This window comes from Zonotrichia albicollis, chromosome 3, assembly GCF_047830755.1.
Source record: "Zonotrichia albicollis isolate bZonAlb1 chromosome 3, bZonAlb1.hap1, whole genome shotgun sequence".
Taxonomy (NCBI): domain Eukaryota; kingdom Metazoa; phylum Chordata; class Aves; order Passeriformes; family Passerellidae; genus Zonotrichia; species Zonotrichia albicollis.
The window spans coordinates 82,993,313-83,017,639 of NC_133821.1; the positions used below are offsets into that span (position 1 = coordinate 82,993,313).

General features: G+C 41.2%; 1 protein-coding gene across 4 annotated transcripts in view; it reads right to left on the bottom strand.

Moving 5' to 3' along the window:
- Positions 1 to 24,327, bottom strand: part of KLHL29 (kelch like family member 29) — a 388,622-nt gene that overhangs the window by 322,939 nt on the left and 41,356 nt on the right. The gene's annotated exons all lie outside the window — the stretch shown is intronic.

The following is a 24,327-nucleotide window of genomic DNA, read 5'->3' on the forward strand; positions in this document are numbered from 1 at the left end:
GGTGTTAACCCTCTAATCAAGGATGTGGAGGAGACCAGAAGGAGCACGATATTTTGCTTAATTAGTTGCTATCAAAGAGAGGATGAGTTCAAGCACTTGCAAAAACAAGGCAACCTAAGACTATTTAAAAGTTTAATAGTGTTCTAGAGTCTTTGGTAACACAGAGTTTGCCCATGAAATCAAAATAATCCCTGGAGATAAATTTAAAGGAATATATCTCATTTTAATGCACAGAGTAAAATGACTATTCATTAAAGCAAAGCAGTTTTATCCCTACAGTCTCCATCTCAGATGCAATATATATTGAAGTAATCTTTATGACAGGAAGTGGCATGTAATCTTGCAAGAATGAACTGCTGTTGTTATCTGCAAATCAATACAATTTTTTTTAAGTGGATATAACTGTGCCTATTGATTTCATGTTTTTAGCCCTAGAGTTTCAGTTTCTACCAAGAAGATTCTTACAATGACAAGATTGCTGCGTACGTGTAATTGAGTTGATACAATCTGAATGTGAAGTTTACAGTGCACTTCCTTCTGCAATGCAACTGGGGCTTCTGTCCCATTGCCTAAGCTTAAGCCTTTTTTCCTTTTATGCAAACTTTATCTATTTATAATAATTTTGAAATGGTAGAGTAACACTTCACTAATCCAACCTGCTAGCTCTGGAAACTTTAGCACACAAAACATACCCTTGGAAGTTATCTCTCTACCCTGCTAGGATATTATTTCAGAATATATGCATGACTTTTGCTATGTTTAAATAGCCTGACCAAATAATTTCCCTTGTGAAAGCCTAAAATTGGTTCAGTGCTGAATATTTACAGCCCAAAGAGGTGGGGTGAAGGTGAGGATGGTAAGGGTACAAGCACATAGAAAAAGTGAATGACTTATTCAAGGTCACTTTGTAGATCAGTCAGGCAATGAGCTCCATTAAGAGTTTAATAAAACTGCTAAATTCCTACTATATTTCTGCAAATGAAGCATATAGCAACTTTGGCTTGACTAGCTGACCAAATGGCTCATGCTGCAATGAATGATCTGTAATGAGAGCTGGCTGAGAGGTACAATGCACCATCAGCCTGAGAAATAGGGGAAAAAAGATGGAACCACTAAAACAAAGTTTAAAAGCATGGGCCAGACAAATGACATCCCAAATCAGGTTAGGAAAGCTGAAGTGCTGATAGAACTAAATCTGGCCAAGGACATCAAGGGCAACACCAAAGGCCTCTATAGGTACTTTTGTGACAACAGGGAAGACTTGTGAAAATGTTGGCCCTCTCCAGAAGGAAATGGGAAACCCAGTTACTTGGGATATGGAGAACATTAAGATACTCAATTACTGTTTTGCCCCAGTCTTCAGTCACAGGTGCTCCACCCACACTGCCTGAGGTGCGGGCAGGGACTGGGGAAATGAAGAACCACCCACTATGAGTGAAGATCAGAGCCAAGACCATCTATGGACCTGAAGGTGTTCAAGGCCACCTTTGGGTTGGAAGGAACTTTAAAGGTCAAACAGCTCCAAGCAGAAAAAACTCTGTGCTGTCTAAGCGCTAGCCAGCTGCAAACTAGTTTCTTGAAAACATAAGATGATGGAAGAGGAAACACATGAAAGGCTGGGGAAAATGTGGAAATGTAAACAACATTATCCCTCATCATTACCGTTGAGTCCATCAAACAGAGCTCCATGCTCTTCCTGAGCCTGTCTTCTTTACAGGTCTAGACTCATTTTGGAGCTAAGGCTTTTCTAATAGCTGGTCTACTTACTTATTTATTTATTTAACACTACTTGAATAAATAGCTGCGACCTTTTAATTTAGTATTTCTGACTTTCACAAGACAATGAAGGAATATACCATGGACTACCTAAAAATACTGAAACAAAAAGGGAATATTTTCTTTGTTTAGCTTTTAGTTTGCTGAAAAACAGCACTGTTTTCATGAGGCAGTTTATGGAAAGAAGAAAAGAGAAATTACTCAAGGGAGTAATTTCTGTTTTGCATAGTGACTCATCATATCATAGTTACCCCATCATCTCCAAGGGCAACACTAGGCCAGAGCAACTCTGAAAGATCTCCTTAGGGAACCACACGCTTCTGAAAGCCATCTCAGGACTCCTGTTCCAGAACTTCACAGAATGGCAAAAAACATTTGAGACTAATAAAAGTAAAATGGGTTTCAGATAGGGAAGAAGCCTGGTAGCCAATGACAGTTTTACATGAAGGAAAGCTTTTTCTCTCTCACCTCAATAATCAAAGACATGAAGAATACTGATGAAGCACATGGCAGGCTCTAGACAGCAGTGTGATATAGAAAGGCAAAACAACTCACAGCTGGATATGGGACACCTGAAGAAAGAAGAATCAGAAGGAAATGGAGGAACAAGAAAAGCAATTACTTGTCACCATGAAAATGGTACACAAAGATGGGCCAAAGTTCAAAATCTGTTTGTTTACTCTTGGACATACAATTCCAGAGAAGTGTAAAAAACCACTTGGGGAAATACAAAGGCATACTTAATGGTCTTTAACATACTGCAACTTACATGATTTACTAGCATTTGGGTAAGTTTTCTTTCCCCTGCTTTAGAAAATCTTGGCTCCTTACAGGAAAGGATTTTAAGCTAACCAGAACTTTACTGCAGTTACCATTGTGGGGGAGCAACACCTGCCAGGCAGTTCTGAAGCACTAAAATAAAATATTGAAACTGGAAAAGGCAGAAGCACAGCAAGGAGCTTTAACAGCAAACCCAGGCTGTCTCTCATCATAGTGCACTACCCTGCACAGAGGTAAAACCTGCATTCCCTGTATTAATTCTCATGAAGCTGAAGGTGCCTTACAGGCAGCCTTATCTCTCCTTTGGGAGCCTAACTACTGCAAAATAGACAGGTTAAGGATTCTGTCCTGTGCCTATGCTTCTAAATTAAGTGACTTGAAGCAACTGGATCTAAAGCTATCTACTTTAGATACAGCATCTCCTCTTTTCTGAAGGAGAGAGCTCTTTCTTCAGGTTAAATCAGCTGCAGGCCATGGTATGAAAAGTTGGTGTCAGCTCACCTCTCATCAACACAAGTATCTTCACAAAGAGATGGAATAATCAGAAGTGCCTTTGGCATGAAAGACCTGGTCAGTGAGAAGCAGGTCTGGATCTTTTAGAGAGAGGAGCTGCGTCAGTTGGACTCCCCTCTACAGTTGTGGGTTGGCCAAAGAAGAGTTCAGCTGCACCAGCAAACAATGAGATATGGTAACAGCACAAGGAGCAAGCAGAAAGCTCAGCTTTAAATAGTAAATTACAAAAGAAGCATCCAAAAGGCAAGAGAGGATGAGGAAGACAATGATTTCATACAATGTCAAGCCAAAACCACAATTTTCTTATGCAGCAATGCACTCCTTCAGAGCTTCTCTGTCACAGACAAAGTAACCAAAAGCCATACAGCAGATCTGAAGAAAGGCAAGGAACAGGCAGCAACATTTGGCAACTCAGTACTGCAGGGAGGGACTCTTTGTTCCAGAGCCTCCCTGAATAAAAGATCCCTTTCCCTGAATAAGAGATCACTTAGCAGCAGAGCTGCACAACATCAACCTCAGTGAGGATGCAATGCTCCATGCAGTGCCTTCCCATGTCTCACCTGTGGTTGAAAAATGTATTTGGACAAGAAGAAGGATGAAGCCAAGGATGTGGACACAGTTATTGTAGGTTAATTACCCAGAAAAAGTTTAAGACAAAAATATTCTATGAAAGCCTGCCTGTGCAGACAAGCTATAAATCAACTCTGAAGCATAAAGTGCTTTTAAAATGCCCTTTACAAGATGATCTGCCCTGCAAACAACCTCTCCTAAGTCAGGTACCACAGCCTGGGGCAGGGGCTGAAGAACAGGAATGAAATACCAGACACAGAACACCCTCTCTGCAAATAAACAAAGCAAAGAAAAGCAAATCAGAGGGAGGGGGAAAAACCAACTGCGACATAAAGTATGAGCACTTGCTAGGCAGGCTAAGTGGAAGCTTTACAGGCACCAGAAGGGTGCTACAGGCCCTGTATCTGCCAAATCACATCAGTCAAAGAGCTGAGCTCAGCATGGCTGGGAAGTTGTATGGACACAGGATGTAAGGACAGACCAACACACCCGAAGGTGTCAGTGCTGCCAGGCTGGGGACAACTGTGTGCTGCTGTCTTTATCTGTTATCTTGAGCATGTTTACCATGAAAAGCTCTATAATGCCTGAACCTGTTGTCCTACTGCTGCCAGAAGCCAAGCAAGTGGTCTGAGAAGGGAGTAATTACAGATCCCACAAGAGCTACACAGGCTCTGAAGCTCATCAGAGCCGCAGTCAAGAGTTGCAGGCTGGGATAAAAAAATAAAACACAGGGCTGGAAAAGAAGGATGCATCCATTTTCACAGTCCCACCTGACTTCATGGAAAGGAGTGACTGCTCTGCACCACAATGTCTGCAGAATACTATTGTTATGTTTACCCTAATATATTATTTATTACAGAATTTACAGCTCTCTCTTTTCCCCAACTGACAACCAGCCAACTACTAATTTGCAAGCTAAAATGCTGTGAGGTCTGCAGATCCCAGGGCATTTTCAAGCCATAAGGATTCTGAAATGCTTGGAAAAGCCTGGCAATGCTGCCAGTCCTCACTAAGGTCCAAAGAATTTAAGCCATACCCATCTAAACTAAGGAACTACATGAGAAAAAATCACTAGAGAAGGATGTCTGCACACGCATAATGTTCAAATATTTATAGAAAACTTTTTAGCAGCAACAAATGAGAGCATCACTGTACCATCAGCTCTGGGTTTGAAATGATAATTGCTAGACACCTAAGGCTACTTGCTATGTTTTACTGAGTTTCTCGCAATCGCACTGATCTCTCTGAAAACAGGCTGGGAACTATGAACATCTCTTCATCACAGATTTAGACACCCAATAACCCCTAAGGTCATTCTGTGCAATAGTTGAGGTCCCCAGACTGAAATGCTGGCCTGTGTTTTGAAGGGTTAACAAGTGGAAAGGGAAGAGGAGAATAATATTCACTCAGTATTCACCCTGTTCCATAACATCGACAAATTAACTCCTCCTGTGACATCACATAAATTTTGAGAAAACATTTGTGGTTTAGAACTGGCTGTTGAGTTTGTATTCCTGCCTGGATAATCACTTCTTTAAAAGGAAGTGTGCATCAATAATATTCATGGGGAGCTTCATAAGAGTTTGGCAAACAGTTCTGACAAAACAAAAACCTCAAACATAAGGATTACTCATAAAATGCTACATCAACAACTCTTCTGACAGACATCTGGATTATGCTCCTTTTTAAAGGGGAAAAACAAAGATGTCACTTCGAAGTTTAAATGGAAACAGTGAAATATGCCATTAAAAATATCACATCATAAACAAAGCTATTTTTGCAAACTCAAACGCAATGAGCAATTATGACAAAGTTTGCCAAGATGATTTACAGACACATTTTCATTTAAAAAAATGCTTTCAAAACACTAAAAGATGTACAGATATTACAGGTTAGTAATGAGCTTAGAGACCTAGAAGATCAGCTAGTCAGCATTAATAGTCTGTTCAGTCCCATCCTTTTTTTTAAATGGCCTTTAGTTGATGCTGCAAATGAAGTTAAAGCATGCACACCAAACCAACTAAACAAAATTCCAGAAAGAAATGCAGACAGACACTTTAGAAGCCCATCCTTAGAGGATGTAATTCACTATTCCTCCCCCAAACCATGTTAAACATAGAATTGCTTTATCCAGATGACATTAAATTCTGTGGTATGCTGCAGTTAAGACTCAAAATGAGATCACTCTTAGGAAGCAAGTAAAAACTTCTAACTCATTCCCAGTTTATTTACTTTTTAACTCCCATTAAAAGCTCAAAAAGAGCTGCTGATATGTCCAGGCTTCAAAAAGGGATATGTAAAATATTCCCATGTAAAAATAAAGTACTAAAAAGATTGTTTATTCAAAAATTATGGAGTTTTAATGGATTATAAATGTTCAGTTAAAAATTCCTAACCCTAATAGTGACGGTTCTTGACCAACAAATACATACACTCTAGCGAAAAAGCAGATTGCCCTGAAGTAGAGTCAACTTCACAATTCATTGAAGTCCACTGGATTTGCTGGAGATTGGAAGAAGGTCACAGAACCACGGAATTGTTTGGGTGGAAGGAACCCCAGAAATCACCTTGCCACACCCTCTGCCACGGGCAGGGACAGCTTCCAGTACACCAGATTGCTCAGAGCACCATCCAACCTGGCCCTGAACACTCCCCAGGGACCCAGGGGCAGCCACAGCTTCTCTGGGCAGCCTCTGCCAGCGTCTCACCATCCTCACAGTAAAAAATTTCTAACACTTAATCCAAATGTGCTCTTGCAGTTTAAAGCCATTCCCCCTTGTCCTATCACTGCATGTCCTTGTAGGAAGTCTCTCCCCAGCTTTTTTACTGCTGCCTTCCAGTACCTAAAGGTACAACCCCAATTCTCTTAGTCTTTCTTCACAGGAGAGATGTTCTAGCCCTCTGATCATCTTCATGGCCCTAAGAAGATCCTTGGTGACTTTGCAAGTGCACATTGTTGGGTCCTGTCCAGCCTCTCATCCACAAGCACTCCCAACTCCTTCTCCACAAGGCTGCTTTCAATCCAATCACTGCCCAGACTGTTTTTGAGCTTGAGGTGACCCTGATCCAGGTGCAGGACCTTGCACTTGGCATTGTTGTAACTCCACGAGGTTCCCACAGTCCCACCTCTCAAGCCAGTCCAGGCCCCTCAGGATGGCATCCCTACCCTCCAGCGTGTCACCTGCACCACACAGCTCAGTGTCACCAGCAAACCTGCTGAGGGTGCCTCAGTCCCACTGTCCATGTTGCCAGCAAAGATGGCAAACAGAGCCAGTCCCAAAACTGACCCCTGAGGAATGCAGCTCATCATCGCTCTCCATTTGGACACTGACACACTGACTCCAACTCTGAGTGCAACCAACCAGCCAACTTCTTATCCATCAGCCATCAAATTCATGTCTCCACAGTTTGGAGGCAAAAATTTCACATGGAACCGCATCAAATGCTTTGCACAAGTTCAGTAGCTTACATCAGTTGTGCTTCCCTTATCCACCAATGCCCTTAACCCCATCACAGAAGGTCACCAGATTTGTCAGGCATGACTTGCCCTCACTGAAGTCATGCCGGCTGTCACCAGTCATCTCGTGATTTTCCACCTGCCTTAGCATAGTTTCCAGGAAAATCTGCTCCATGACCTTGCCAGGCACTGAGGTAAGACTGACTGGTTTTATAGTTCCCCATGTCCTCCTTTTTCAATGGGAGGTATGTTTCCTCTTTTCCAATCAGTGGGAGCTTCATTATACTGACACAACTTATCAAACGTGATGGATAATGGTTTAGTGATGTCATCCACCAGTTCCCTAGGAACCCATAGACACATTTCATCAGGTCCTATGGACTTGTGCCCCTGCAGCTTCCTTAGATGTTCTCAAAGTCATAATCTCCTACAGCAGGTGGTTCTTCATTTTCCCAATCACTGCCTTTTCCTTCTGCAACTCAGGCAGTGGGGTTGGAACACCTGTCAGTGAAGACCCAGGCAGAAAAATTACTTGTCCCTGTCCTCCCTTTAATCCTGCCCCATAAGCTCTCAGTCAGCTTCTCATCAATCCCCACCCAGGCAGATCTCCACGCACTCCCCCTGGCCACTAACACTTCCTCATTTCCACTTCCTGCACTTTGTAAAGAGCCTACATCCTTCCATTCCAACATTTCAGTCACAGGAACCATCCTGGCATGTCTCCACCAGGCCAGTAAGACCACAGCCCTGCAGGCACACATGTCTCTATCTCTTGTTTATTCCCCACTTCTGCACAGTGGCATTAAGCTGGGCCCCAGAGGAAGCTGTCTTGGATTCAGGCACTCTCTTGTAGACCTGCAATTCCCTCTCCTGGCTCTGGGCATATCCTGCTGGCATTGCCATCACACTGATAGGAGTGGGGTGGATTGAGATTCCCCTTCACTGGCAACTTTAGTTTAAAACCCTCTAAACTTTTAGTTTAAAGGTAGCAGGCAAGGAAGTACATTTGTTGAAGTATCTTTTATTTCTTTGTTGAAGCAAAGACCAGCAAAGATATCTTCTTCTGAAATACCTTGAAGGCATTGAGATTAAAAGACTGAAAGTTTTAGGACAGCTTGACTAACATATTTTCTCAATGTCAATGCTTCACTGAAGCAGCTGGAGAGACTCACATTAAAAGCACTGAAACATTTGAGACTGAGAAGACCTCAACTTATTTGACACCATGAACTGACTTTCTGCAGTTCAATGTCTTTTCCAGATATTTGTCAAAAGCCAACAGAAGCAGAACAAAACCTGTTGGTTTGCTATTTCCTGATGGTTTTTTAATACAAAGCCCTACTCTTCTAGTAAGACTCAGAGACTACTGGGGAGTCAGGTAACACAACCAACTGCAGGTGATGTTAAGAGCAGCCAGATCCTGCCTTTTGTAGTGTGGGAGAAATGCTATGAGGCAGCTGCAGAGCAGCAGGATAGGATCAGGCTGCTGCTGCAAAAATATCAGGATGGTGGCAAAGTAAGTACTTGGCTCTTCAGAGTCTTTGTGTCCCCCCCGTCTTATCTGAAGCCTTGCACAATGCCAAGAAACCAAGCAGGAACTGCACTTGGTTCATGATGTACCAGAGACATGAGGGATGATGACAGCTCATTCTGTTGGGTCTGATGCTACAAAAAAGGGAAGGGAGAGCACAGTACCATAGCTTGGAAACAACAGCCTGTGCTCAAAAGGGCAAAAGCAACCACTTCTGCTACGATGTGAACTAACACTGCCATATGCCAGGAGAATGCAGCATCCCTATGCAAATAAGGCTCTGAGAACCTGACCAGAACAGGGAAAACCATATCCTCTTCACAGGGACCAACATACTTTTAACAGACTGCATAATCAGAGCAGTCCTTTTTTGACTTCAGTCTGATTCTCTTGCGCATTATAAGGCACATGACTTAATTTGTTGCTTTTTTCAGGAAGAAAAAACCCTCAGACTGGAATAGTTACCGAAGTTCTAGTGAGGCCTTCTGGTGCTGGCAAAAGATTTTAGTGATTAATTATTCTGGCTGTCAAAACCTATTTGGGTTTTTTTTTTCATTATTTATTTTGAATTTTCTTGGCTTTCATTTCTAGACAAGGAATCTTGCTATATTTTTTTAAAGAGACTGAAGACTTTTCCTTTCTAGAAAATCTAATAAATTCATCCTTTCTCTTGGATTAGGGTAATGAATGTCGGCAAGAAATCCCAGTGGTGTAAGGTGTGTTCTTCCACCTTTAGCCAGCATCATCACTCTTCACTCTACATCTAATCTCCTCACTATCTCATCCACCTCCTAGAGGTGCAGACAGACCTGAACAAAACATTCTGGAGTGTCTGCAGTATGGACAGACCCAGATTTAGCACAGCCTCCCTGAAGTTCTCCTATGGACCTACATAGAGATTGTTGACACAGGCAACAAAATCTTTTTCTACAAGCTCATGTTCCCCTACTGTCAACTCGGGGTGGAGCAATGGCACTCTCTCCTCTTCAGTGACTTCAGAAGGAGACCAGGACAATTGACTTAGGAGAAGATGCAAAACTGAAAAGTGAAGTTGGGCAATCTCAGTTCCCATCCCTCAGACCTGCAAAATTAAATTATATCTATGTTTCTATACTGTTTTTGTTTCTTAATCAAAATGATTTCACCAAGTCAAGTTTCACCAAGTATTTATGGCTTCACCTTGCAGAAGCCATATATATCAAACTTGCAATCACATTAAAAACACTTAAGTACCAGCTTAGCTTGACAAGATCTGTTTTCCAGAAGCTCTTGTTGACCTACCATTAATTATAATTCTCTTATTCAACCCTTTACAAACTGTCCCATTTATTACATCCTAATTCACTGTGAAAATGACAAGAGTGAAACCCTCACAGCATTAAGGCACAGATCTTAGCCACTCTTCCAAAGGAATGAACCAAACTTCCAAAGCTGACTACCGGCAGCACACCACAGTAGTGGAGCCCTAAATCCCCTCTCTCCCCCTCCCACTGGCAACACTATAAAAAGACCTGTGGCTTAATTTGTCATCCCCAAAGAAACAGCAGAACAAGCAGATCACTTACAAAAGATCCCCTTTAGAGAAAACAAAAGAAAGCAAGCAAAGGCAGAAAGGAAGTGTGGGAGGTGCGCAGGTTACAGTCAATCAAACTTTGGATTCCATGAGAATAATTTGAAAAAGAAGCAATTCCTTCACAGTGAGAACTTGTTCTCCAGATGTAAATTGTTGAATTTAGCACATATGACCATCACAGAATTTATTCAATTGTGTGAGGACATCATGCTGTTAAAATTGAGCTGCTAGATTTAATTTAAGAATTAGGTTATATAAAAACATAGGGTTTAGGGTTTTTACATATGGTGCCAAGAAACTTACAGCAGTGGGTAGCCTGAGCACTAACCTTCCCTAAGGAGAGTCAGCACTGCTCGCAGTCATCCAGATGCCTACATACAAGATAAGTGGAGAAAAATAATTTTCCTAGAGGATTAATATTATCCTGGCCATCACATATTTGCAGTTGCACATTAGGTGGGTGACACATCACTGCTACCTCCAGTACCTCCCAACTTGCAAGCTTTCCTCAATAAGCCTGGACGACACAAAACTACTTTGAATTGAGCCATTACAACAAGTAATTTTCCATCATTAAATTACTGCCATCTTCCTCATGCTTTGCCATATCTGTGGAGACAAAGTGTAGTGCTTCCCTTGTAAACTCCTCTTTACAGCTCTGACTAAAACACGTGCAAGTTCAGCAGCTGCACAGAGAGCAGAGAGCTTGCCTGTGTCTAACAAACCAGAGTGGCACAGGCAGGAAGGTACTCATTTTTACAAGTCAGATAGCACCCATGGAGAAGAGCACTGTTATTTGTCTTACAGCCTCAGGCAGTGTCCTGCAGCCTGTCATCAAAGGCTTTGAATAAGACTACCACACTCCCATTTATTGACATAGAGAATATGCTGATGACAGAGAGAATGTGCGATGATCATGCTCCAGCACCAGGGATGCTGCTGTTTACATCCTCATTTTTTAATTCACGGCCTAACAGCAATGCCAGGATTAGTAAAAAGGCCTTCTTTCCCAAGCTCCAGCTCTCTGGTGATGTACTTTTCAGGTGCAAGCTCTCCATCTCATCTGTTACCTTCATCCAAATGCTCCCCCCTCAGTGTCCTCTCTTACAATCCACATTTGTCCTAAGTGTAATTCAGAGACTCTCAAAACACTCCCTGCCTTCACATGACTAATCCAGACAATTCTCTGGTCCAAGACCACTTCCACAAATGCCATGCTAGAGGTACACACCATTGAGAAGAAAGTCTATCAAAACTGTTTTGCTGAGCTGCAGAGCTTCTGTAATAACTAGGATTCAGAGATGTGCAAAATAATGAATTTCCTAACAGTCCATGGATGTTGTCTGTTCTTCAGAGAATTTCAAATATGCTGGTCTCTCATGACCCATCAAACAGGAAAATCCAGTTACCAGTAAAAGAGAAAATGCTGCTTGTCTCACTTTTAACCAATTCTTCCCTCTTTCACATCAAATCCCACTTTCATTGTCAATCCATCAGTTACTAACTCCTGAACAACATTACAGCATTTTTTATGAAAACATGGACATGACTTCAAGCCTCATGGAAAAAAGTCAATTTATCTCCAATATCTCAAGCACAGAAGTTACAGTTTGACACCAGGCCCTCAACTAAGATGCAGTGTGAGTAAGCACCCATCACCTTCAGAGAAAAACACTATTGTTCCAAATTCTAGAACTGTGACTAAAAAATGGTCATTTTAATCAAAATATCAAGGACAGTGCAGGATCTTATTCTATAGCTCAGTTTACAGAGATCTCTGTATGATTCACCCATTTCTTTGGACTCATTCTCCCAAAGAGCAGTAGACAGCCCCAGAATTAATCTTTGTGATTGCAAGGCTAAGTTCTTACCAGGAGAACAGCATGGCCATGGGTTATTAATGAGTCCTGATCAAGTACATACTCAGTTCAAATCACTTGCTAAAAAGTTATCCTCCTGTAGGCTATATAAATACATAATATATCTACATTAACCTGGGTGACACTGGAGCAGCCTTTCCAGCAATCTGGACTACTTTATCTCCAAAGTAGACTCTTATAGCTCATTTGAGTGAGTGAGCACACATTTTAAATAATGACGAGAGACTCCAATTTTCACATTTTCATGGATGCAGTGTCAAATCTATTTGTAATAGGATCATCTATTATCTGTCAGTACTGAGCAAACTAGGTGAGAAAATAATGGTTAGTACTATATTGTCTGGAATCTTGATGAAAATTAGCAGGAGGTAAGTGAAGTTGTTGAAAAACAAAAGTGTTACTTGTTGATTGCTTAATGCAGCCTGACTTGACTTCAGCTATTTCTAATAGAAGATCAGAAGTCATTGTTGGTTTTTTTTGTTCAGCAGAAGTTAATTTTCTCCACCCATTCAATTTTAAACATAGAATATTTCATTCACTGAAGCACTCTTGTTCTTCACACAGTAGATCTGTTTCAAGCAAAATTTAGACCACTGCCAGAGAGGAAGAAATGCTGCTATCAACTCATTAGAGAAGTACTGAAGTTGTGGGTCTCACTCATTTCATCCCCCTTTTGTGGCCTCCATATGGACAAACACACTACTCTTTATGCAGACTCCCCATAGTTTAAGAGAAAGAGCTGGAAAGCTGGAGTATCTATCTCCTTGTTCATTTTCTCATCTCAAGCCTACAAAACCAAGGTGAACACAACCCAGTTAGATTCCTGCCCCGAGGTTTCCCTTCTTGGAGGAGAAAAAAAAAAAAAAAAAAATATATATATATATATATCAGCACATACTTGTGTGTCTACATGGGGATTAGCAATACAGCAGATTACAGACCACTGTAATTCCCAATGCAGCATCAACCTCTCTGAAACCAGGTGTAAGAAATACTTGGTGGTAAGGACACCCGTAGCCTGCTTGGTATCTTGTCCCTTTCTTCACTTCCATAAACTGTGTTGAGATGTGAGCTTCAAATCAGTTCTGTGGCAAGAGGACCCAACAATAACCTCTGTCACCTCCTACCACAGCTCAAGTCTTCAGTTGCTTTCAGGGCTGCTGCTAAAAGCAGCACTGGAAAAGCTGCTGGGAGCCAACACAGACTGAGGAATTGGGATTTGCTTCCCTCAATCCACTCAAAGCTTGTGCTGGCCAATGGGAAGAGGGTGAGGAATCCACACTGAGAGAGAGGACTGGTCTCCTGCTGAAGTTACACACTGGAACAGTGGAAACAGGAACTGAATACACCCACATGGTCTTTTCTTTGGTTTGCTCACAATACAGTCAAGGGTTGGGGGGGGAAAAAAGTAACCAAAAGAAAAACTGTACAGTAAATGCAAACATCCTGCTTTGGAGCTGATATGAAATTTTAATGGATTTTTTTTGGTCAGGGCCATTAAGGCAATCCTTTGAGTTACACAAAAAGTACTTTTATTTTTAGTGGCTATAAATTAGCCCACTAAATGGAAATATTGTTACGAGACAGTGAAATGATCTTTTATCCCTTAAGAAAGCATAATGAAATTCATACTATGTTGTATTAAAACAAATATTTCTCAGTTACATGAGATTAAAATGCAATAATTTCAGATTTAATTTAAAAAATAAAGTATTAAAACTTTGGTTTAATATAAGGGTTTAAACAGATTAAGGTTTAAAGAAAATTTTATTGGATGTGTTATATGATCTTTAAAGTCCCTACCAACCCAAACTATTCTGTTATTCTGTATCAGTGAATTATCTTCAGATTATGACCAAAAAGATCACAACTTGAAATTATACATCCAGTCAACTCAAGCATGTTTGTGTATTAAAAAGTAAAGTATGTTACTTTCATAACTGGCAATATATTTGTCTTTCTCTTTGGTAATCTTTCTCAGGAAGTCTGCTTTTTTCAGCTTCGGCCATCCAGAAGTACATTTTTATTGTGTCTGTTTCAACACAACCAGCTGTTACACAGAAGGTGTTTTCTTTACTGGGACCAATCCACTGAACATAAGACCAAGGCAAGTTAATTTCTCAGTCACAGGCTGAAAAAGGGAACCAACTGGGAAAGATAACACAGCCTAATATCAAAGCCTTACAGGCATGAATCCCTATAATAACCTATTTAGGTCCCTAGAACTAAACTACATGAAAGCATTTTTAAAAATCTGACTACAGCATCTCAGTGCACAGACACCAGAAGTTTACATAAATGTAATTCTCTGAAATAAATCAAACTTAACTCTAAAGCCTAGAAACACATACACTATGGGCTAGATTTTGACCCACGGAGGACACTGGTATCCAACACACAATTTTGGCATGTTTTACAAGTTTCTATCCATGGTGATTATTGTTCTCATCCCTCTGGAGTATTCCAGAAGCTGGGATGAGATTCTGTCCTGTGGTCTGATGCCATAACCATCCAGTCCTTTGATTCACAACCACCAGTTCTACTTTATTCTGCATCTCTCCTATCTCTACTCAAAACAAAAGAGTTTCACTGATTGTGGCTACATTAAAAAAAAAAAAAAAACTTGCCATAGATTAATCTGTTAAAAATTTAATAAAGGTACATTGTTTGTTACTTTGAGAATATAAAGCTTTAAAACCTAATAGTGTGCAGAGATAAAAGCATATTACTACAATTAGCAAAGAGTGGTATAAATTTAAGATATTTAGTTGCAATTCATAACATTTCAATTATTACTAACTGAAGTATATTATAAAAATAAGTTATATGCAATACAGAACAAAGAGAAATCAATTACTTCTATGACTATTTCTTTGTTTTAACCCTAAATAATTTAAATCCTAAAGACTGCAGTAATTCTGATTTAGAGCATTTCACCCTGACATACATTTGGCGTAAAAAAGAGATGTGTAGTAAATCATCTCTAAAGTAACTGGGTATATCAGGACAGAGAGAGAAAGGAACTATGCTAGAGATCAAAAACACTTCAAGAAACTATCAAGGCAAAGAGGAAAAGGCTGGACAGGATATCAATAAGAAGCAGCTTCATGCCAAGAAGTACAGGAGCACCTTAATCAGTGAAGCAAGAGCAGGAAGGCAAGATGATTCTGGGTGAGCTGCACTGGAGCATGTGTGGCCTGTGTCAAATTCCTGGGGTCCATCACCCTCTTAATGACCCACCAGAGGGGAACAAAATGTGCTTTTGCTGAGTGCATACCACAACTGACAGGTGAATGGAGGTCTGCAGCTTTATTCTGAATGTTCACCTGAATGCTTAATGGGTCGGGAAAAAAAGCCGTTTGCGGAGTTCTGCATTATTCAGTAATTTCTCTAATTATAAAGTGATTTCAAGCACTGCTATTGTTGCAACCAGTCTTTTCCTATTAGGGCCCATTGTTTAAGAAGCTGTGTGTGAGCACCGAGAACCCCCGCACAGTGGAGTGAGCATCTCCTACATGTCACTTCCACCCAGCCATCACTCCTCCAGCAGGTAACGCACGCATTATCTACGCTGACCTCTGCTTAATTTATAGCACCTCTGTGTCATAAAACAATTATCCGCATTTGACACGAGCAGCACTTGGGAGCTTGAAAAGCAATTAAAATTTAGGAGCGGTCTCTTGCAACAAAAAGGCACTCGGAGAAGCAGCGCTCCGGAGAAGTTGCGGCACGCCAGCCATCAGTCTGATTCTGCCTCTATCAATCACGCGAGGCCTCGCTAAACAGCGAAGCGCCGGCAAGCAAACAGCAAATGTTTACGAGGTGCAGCTGGTGGTACTTACGTTAACAGCAAAAGCAGCATCGGTTAAATTAACATTCTTCATTCTTTCATTGCTCATTATGGTTTGACAGACATACCCGCAGTCCACATAAATGACTTAGAGCAAGAGAGCTGTCGAGCATCCTGCCATGAAACAAGACCACCTAATGGGAGCAGCCACTGTAATTAAAACTCTAAAACCAAGATTTATACCAGTTTAAGGATGCAGTGGTGGGTATTATGACCTACTTTAAATTTATTAAAGGAATCGTGAAAGCCTGAGCCGTTACTCAAGCGAAAAGTTAAGAGCCTACCATTTATGATATTTGTCCGATAAAAGGGACTCAAGCGGTCTTTTGATCTAGGAATCGTTTCTGTTGTTTCAGGTCTGGAGATGCAGGAGGAGAGGAAAGAAAAATGTATTACTCAAGTATTAACTAATCAGTTTCCCCAGGAGAATGCTCTCTGAAGGTCTTACTCGTTCAAGTCCACAAGATTTTCTTTGATGGAGAATTGCAGCAACTGGTTCTGCTTAAAAATTTACAGCCACATTTAATCTCTTGGATCAAGAAAAGTTAATTTCATTAACTTAAGGCTGTATTTCATGGAACTCTTTCATAAATTAACACCATACTAGAAAAAGGGGGTGAAAACCCACCACTATTTTTACAAGTATCTCCAAAGCACCAGAATGAGATTTGACCGAGTAACAGAATCGGCTCAGAATACTGTAACTCAAGACCATTAAGGAAGAATTAACATAAACATCAGGTAAAGCGCGTTTTTAAAAAATAAAAACCACATTGATCTATAGTTATATGCAACCTTTAAAACAGTATGAGAATGAAACTTAATACTCCTAGCTCTTAAAACAGATCACAAAAGATGATTCAGTGTTTGCAGAAAGCAAGCAGCAGGGAGGCAGGGCTTGCCTTGTGGCAGGGCAGTGCTCCACTCCCCGCCAGGCACCATGTGAGGCACACCAAGGCAGGGCTTGCACATCATGGGATACTGGGAGGCCAGGAGACTAGCATAAGCCCAGGAAAATACTATGGAGAGGAATAAATAATGAAATCTGACCTTTTGCAGGTAGGTGATCTCCCTGCTGGAATTTGCTCCATTTCCTCTCCCTTCCCCTCTGCCAAGAGCAATAAAAAGTGGAGCTTTTTTGCCTTTTCCCCTTACGCAGTTAGAAAGCATTGTTCCCTTTCCCTTCAATGCCTCAGTGGCTAAAGCATTTGCCTTAAACACAGAGATCTGTGCTTCAAACCTCTCCACTGCCTGAGACCTGAAATCCCACCTGAAATCAGCCCCGGGAGCCAGCTACAACCACCAGGCTATCAAAGCACGGTATAGAATGTGAGCATGCATGTAGAACTCTTCCCACTTCTCCCAGCAGGGAAGAAAGCAAACCTGCTCCCCACCACAGCTCTCCCACATGGGGCAGAAACAGCTCTGCCTCTCATGTCACACACCTGTTTGTACATACACAGGCTTGTGAGCTCCAGGCATAAAAAAAAAAAAAAAAAAAAACCCTAAACAGAACATCAGAAAGGCTTCTTGACTTTAGTAAATATATGTCACCAGTAAGATGCATTTAGCAGCTCAGTGCCAATTCTCTGGTAAACTGTAGCTGCCACTCCAGTTGCCCAAACTCTCCTCCAGGATGCATTTCTGTCCAGCCTGTTTCCACAGATGTGGCCACACCCTGGCATGATTTAGGGGAAGCCCTCACCCAATACCCATCCCAAGAGCATGTGGAAATCATCCAAATGCACAAGTACACTTGAGCCTGTGCCTTGGCCCTCTTTAGTCTACTAATATAGAGACAGCTATACAGAATCAAACCAAAATAAAATTACAGCATTTAAAGCACCCTCAGGAATTCAGAGCCTAGAAAGGACTGTAACAGCAAACATCTGGATGACCTAAGTCACAAGCGAGGCCTTCAGCCCATGCTGCTTTAATTGCAGCTCACAATCACCAAGGCTGGAAAGGACCTCAGATTGTGGAGTCCAACCATTAACCCACTACTGCCAGAACCACCACTAAACCTAAGCACATCTACACTTTTTTTTATAAAACACTTCCAGGGATGTGATTTCACCACTTCCCTGGGCAGCCTGTTCTAATACCTGCCCACTCTGTCAGTGAAGAAACTTTCCTAGTTATCAATCTAAACATCCCCTGGCACAGTTTGAGGCCAATTGCTCTTGCCCTACTGCTTGTTAACCAGGAGAAGACAACACCTCACCTGGCCCCAGCCTCCTTTCAGGATCTTGTAGAGAACAATAACATCCCTCCTGAGCCTCCTCTTCTCCAGGCTAGATACCCCCAGCTCCTCCTCAAAAAACTCGGGCTCCAATTTAATGAGGCCAGTACTGGGTGAGGAACAAAACCCCTCAAACCCCACATTTGTTGTGATAGCTGCTCTATTTCCTGTGAAACACTCCCAACTTCTTGCAAGACATTACTAGGCAGGGAAGGGAGTTAATTACAAAAGGGCATGTCTGTCTTTAAGAGCTCTTCTGCAAGGACCCCACTGCTTTCTCCTCTGGCTCAGCTGCTTCTCACCCAGAAGAAGACTGGTTTACAACAATGCAAGAGGGCTGAGCAAAAGCCCCCTCGGGAACTTGTTAGCACCAATCTTGTTTTCTTCCCTGGTATCTCCAAACTGCTGGGCAAAGGCTCTGGTTGCCCCAAGGGAGAACACACACCATCTCCCCAGCAGCTAGGGTGACACTCTCTCATGCCTAGATGGAATTCCCAGACAACCTTCACATAAAATATTTGCAACTTAATTCACCAAGAAAAGCTTTCTTTTTTTTTTATTTCCCCTGGGAAGTTCAGCAAGTTCCAGGAAGTTTCTTGCAATATTTGCCTGAGGGCTGCAGAGGAATGGATCTAGAGTGACTTGCTCCCACTCATTTCACTGAGATCCCTTCATCAGGGACTTTGCTGCATGGGACTATAGTTTTGCTTTTCCACAACGAAATGACATGAATATCTGTAGACGAATGCCATTTGGGACAAACACGGGGAGAAGGGCTGGAAAATACAGAAGTTTGTGTTAGTTTTGCAATATAGCTCATCCATAATTTAATATAGGTAATTCTGTTAGAAGAATGTTGCCTGTCACAGAAAGATATGAAGAAACAGTGCTCTCCATCTGTTTTATTACATTGTTGTGGTTTGCTTTCTTTCCCCAAGAGATGGTAAAGAAGAACTTAACCTGAACAACTGACATAGTACAACTCCTCTTGTATATTCCTCAGCCAGAGCAGATATATTCTGTTTCCTAAAAACATGTTTACTCAATGCTGGAACATGGAAATGCTACTTATTGTCAATCAGAAGACTAAGCACAGACTCAGATATGTAAACTGTGGAGACTTATGTTTTCTCCAGATGACACATTCAAATTTCAGGGGTCATATGCTAGAATGCCATTCAATTTTTTTTCCCCTCTCCACATCAGTTTGTAATATTAGAGTTTCCCCAAATTCTGCTTGGCTGGCATCTTAGAAGCTCATAGAGATACTACCAAGAATCTTATATAAACTCAATGTACTTTCTATCAGTAAAATTAATAAGCCAAACTAAGTGGTGGGGTGGGTGGTGGGGAACAAGAAGAACACAGGCCAAGTTTTTAAATCACTTCATTGTTTCTAGCATCATAGGACCAAGTCCAAATTTCCCAAACATAAAACATCCTTCTCACTGATTTTAAGGAACGTTTCATTCAGCTTTATCAGTCCTTCTCTGTCTAAAGAAGAGCTGCTATGAAGGACCTCAGTAACTGCTCCATGGATATTCAAAGTTGATGTAATAACCCAACCTCTAATCAAACAATTAACTCATCACAGCCACAAGGATCCTCCAGCCAGCAAGATTTATCTCTTACCAAAAATCCTCACACTTACAGCGGCACCTCATCTGCCTTCCATTTGTGACAACTGTCCACCACTACTGTTTAACAGACAGAAGATACCTGCATTTTAAACTTCTCCAGATTACTTAATTTGGTAACCAACAAACACAACAATACATGTTTCAACTTCTTTCAGAAGCAAAGTACTGAGTACCTCAGCACAGAGCAAGAATCAGCTATTCAAACTGAATCTCACAACCCAAGAAACAAAGCAGCACATGCTGCTTTTTTGGTTTTTTAACCAGGTGCAAGCTTGTGGAAATGTTTTAATGTGTTGCTAATAGCAAGCACCAACTGGGATTTCATAAAAGGAGAACGAGGCTTCGTCTACCCCAGAAAGGGACTCATGAAAAAGCTGGATAAGGAAAGAAAAAGCACTCAATGTAACAAACAACAAGAGAATTATCCCCTGCAGCAGAATCTCAACCTGTGATTACATGTGTTATCACTAATCTGTAACACTGTCCAACATCCCAAGGAAAGCTGGAGATGCATGCCTGCACATTTTTTCCACTGCAATTCCCTGTCACATAGATGAAAAAGACATTCAAATAATACTCCTGCTACATTCAGGAGACACTCTCTGTTTTTCAAATATATGACATACATATAGCTTTATATGTATTTACAGATTTAAAATGACAGCCACTACATGTGGTACTGGCCTGGAGATCAGCATCCTCTACTACACGACAGCAAGTCAAGTATCATTTCTGACTTCCTTAATAGACAAACTTCACAACTGCAACATGAACAGGTACTTTCCTGCCACACACACAAAGCTGGATCTAAAAAAAAAAAAAAACCAACACAAACAAACAAAAACCAAACAAAAACAACAACAACAACAAAAAAAACCAACAGCAAGAACAACACCACAAGTATAAAAATTATGCAATCTTGGCCACTCTTCAAAAGTGCCTACTTTTTGTATGAAAAGACTGAGCACAATCACGAATGGGAAAGCATCCATCTCTAAGTAAAGAAAGATATAATTTAGAATTTAAAATCACGTGGGCCAGCGGTATCTTCCTGAGGATCTACACATGGACATGCCAGAAGAGACCACAGAACATCTTGGGAATCTCCCAAGCTACACCAAGAGCTGCAACTTTCTCCAACACAGGCTAAGCCAAGCCACGCAGGTCAAGAAGAGCAAAGATCACAGAAAAAAGCAAGTCATTTTCTGTGTTTCAGACCCACCAGCTTCCAATCACCCCCAGGAATTAGCTGACCTGATAAGCCAACAGAGGTACCCAAGTAGGGCTGGTTAACTCAGTAAGCCAAACAAGGCTGCCTCTGCAAGAAACCATGCTACAGGAATATCTCAAGGATTGAGCCTTTAGAGAAATTATCTGGGTAAGGAGGCTCTGACAAGTCAGTTGTGCCTGTGGCCATTCACAAGCAGCTGAAGACAGCTACTGTGCTCTGCCACTCATAACAGTTACCTGTCAAGTAATGTTTTCATCTCTACTGCACTTTGCAAGCCTCTTCTCCTTGCCTGGCTTAGTCAAATGCCTTTCAATGACTTCTCAGGCAAGGCTGGCTGACAAAACTGGATGCTGGAGTGCTCCCATCTCCCCTTTTACTTGCAGCAGAGCACCACACAGCTGGGGAAGGCACAGAGGAGAGGCAGTAACATATTCCAAATGCAACAGCAATTTCCAAAATGAGTGGTTCTCTACCAGCTACAATTATAGTTCTCTGGGATACTAGAAATCAGCAAGGTCAAAAGCTATAAAAGTAACAGAAAACACAGGAGTGTGTTCTCAAAATCCACAGCTTATGTTGATGTTGAGGAGTAGGTTAAAAGATATAGCTAAATATAAGAATTCATTATAGACATGATGAAACAAAATGGGAAAATGGTTCTCCCTCACTGCAGAAAGAACACTTAACTAGGGCTTCTAATGCTGAAATGCTGCTGGTGGACTGGGAGCCAATTAGCAGCCAACTTCTGCATTTCACATGTTTTCACAGGAAAACAACAATTACAGGATTCCGCACACTGAAAAATGACTGCACTGCTGAATCTTACAGCAAACTGTGACTGGTCCTCAGCCACGACACCTGCTTACACGGGAGAGGCCAGACAACAACCAGCACGGAATTCATAAGCACACTTGGAAATAAATAAGTACATAAATAAATAAAAATAATATTTAAAAGTCATGATGGCAAAAGACTGACAGAATTGCTCTGGGGTTTCTTGTTGGTGGAATATTCATTCCTCTAGTAAGATATCTACCCATAGATCAGATTAAAAACCCGTCTACTGGAATGAAAACGTAGCTCAACTTATCCAGGATATTAAAGTGTGTAGTGCAGCTGACATCTGATCTGATTACCTTTCATGCAAAGCAAGAACAAAACCCCAACTTTAAAAAGGCAAAATAAAAAGTACTGAGAGAAATCCACGTTGGAGGACTAAATACGATTACAGCAGCAATTTCAGATCAATATCAATAAAAGATTTTATGGACTGCAAGATGCATATCCAACACAATTCAGAATTGACATGTTTTAGGCTGTACACCAATCACTTCCCACAATGGAAATGAATTTTGGAGACGCAGAAATCAGAGGCAAGAGATATCTCTGTAGGAAAGATGATATTCAAACATATTCAAATTCTCATGCTCAGGTTCAGAGAAATCTGCAGCTGACATGAGGAATAAATTGAAAAGCAGAAAATACAGCCTGAAAATAACAATTAACTACACTAAACTAGTAGTTTTTGAAAGAAGCTCAAAGAAAATGCCTTCTAAATTCAGGGGCTTGACCCAGACATCTGCTATCACCTAGAAAGTGAAAGCCTGCATCAAAAGAGTCAAGGGAGGATGTCCATCAACTTTGGAGAGGTGCTAAGCAAGCCAAGTCTATTCAAAAACATCAGCTTTAACAGAGAAATTAAACAGTCATGGCTAAGCTGCTTAACATTTCGCAACACAGACAATGGCATAAAAGATACAATAACAGCAGCTTAAGGGAAAGCTGCCAGTGGAAACCAACTGGAGAAAATGTTGAAACTCTGGGATAAAGAGATGACTGATAAAAAAAAAAAAACAAACCAAATTCTTCCAGATCTGGAAAAGCACACAGAGAAAAAAACAGGAAAATTAAATTATACTCAAAATATCAAACCAAGATGACTTAAAGAGATATTAGGCTCCTTCCATCAGTAAACAAGACATTTCCTCCAGCATCATCTTAACCACTGAAAAAGGAAGCAGAAATCCAGAGTTAACCTACAGTCTTCCAGCTCAAAATCTAACAAGTGCATACCAAACGGAAAACACTCTCTCTTTTCTACAACTGAAGAGGCAGGATAACCCTCTCATGATGCCCTCATGTTGTAACATGGAACAAAAGTAGATCACAGTCTGCATTTATTCTGTATGGTTAATCTAAAAGAAATGGTGTTAAAACAGTTACTAGTGCCAAATCCCAACATCTAATCAGTCCCAACATGCCCTTCTTACACCAGAAAGGCACTATTACCCCAGACCTCACTCCAAAATGTATGAAACACTACCCACTACTGCACCTCAATAACATCTTGAGTGAAGCCCTGGCACAGGTTTGCCCTGGCCCAGCAAAGGTGTGGCTGCTCCATCCCTGGACGTGTTCAAGGCCAGGCTGGATGGAGCTCTGAGCAACCTGGGATAGTGGGAGGTACTCAAGGCAGAAGGGCTGGACTAGATCACCTTTAAAGGTCCCACCAAACCATCTGTGATTCTGATTACAAGTATGCAATTTACTCATAAGCATATCTTCTCTAAGTAACGACTCAGCCAGTGCAGAGTAAAGACTGAAGTATGCAGGGAAGGGGAACCCATCAAGCATTAACTGAATTTACTTTTGCATTTGTATTTTTAATATTTTTTAACATTAATTAGCTGCAAAACGCAATGATCAGTCTCAAGTCAAACATTTTGAAAGAAGGGGGAAGAATACAAATGCACAAACAGTTCATCACCAAGAAGAAACAAACCCTTGCAGCAGACAGGACACATGCTGGCCTGATTGGATCACTGGAGGAGGAATAAGGGTGATGACTTTAAAGTTATTTCCAGCTTACTGCCTGGCAATGAAAGGAAAATCTGAAACTACAGCTGGACATCTGAATACCTTCAAAACAAATCCCCTGGAAAGGATCAAGTATTAAAATAAGTGAAGTCAATGAATAAACAAGAGTCACCATAACTGGTATATCCCAGGCAAAGATGAAAATATTTCAAATCTGTCATATTGATAAGGCCACAACATCTACCAATATCTAGATGGGTGGCTGAGCCAGTGTGGAAAAATGCAGAAATGGCTGGTAAAAATTCTGTTGTGCCTGACAAGTATATATTATTTGGCAAATTGAGACCAGATCACATCAAAGACTGCTGGCCTTGGTGGCATAAGAAAGAAGCAAGCTCAGATACCCCAGAATGCAAGGCAATAAAAAGATTCACATCAGAAATATGTATACGGGAGCTGAGCTGTAG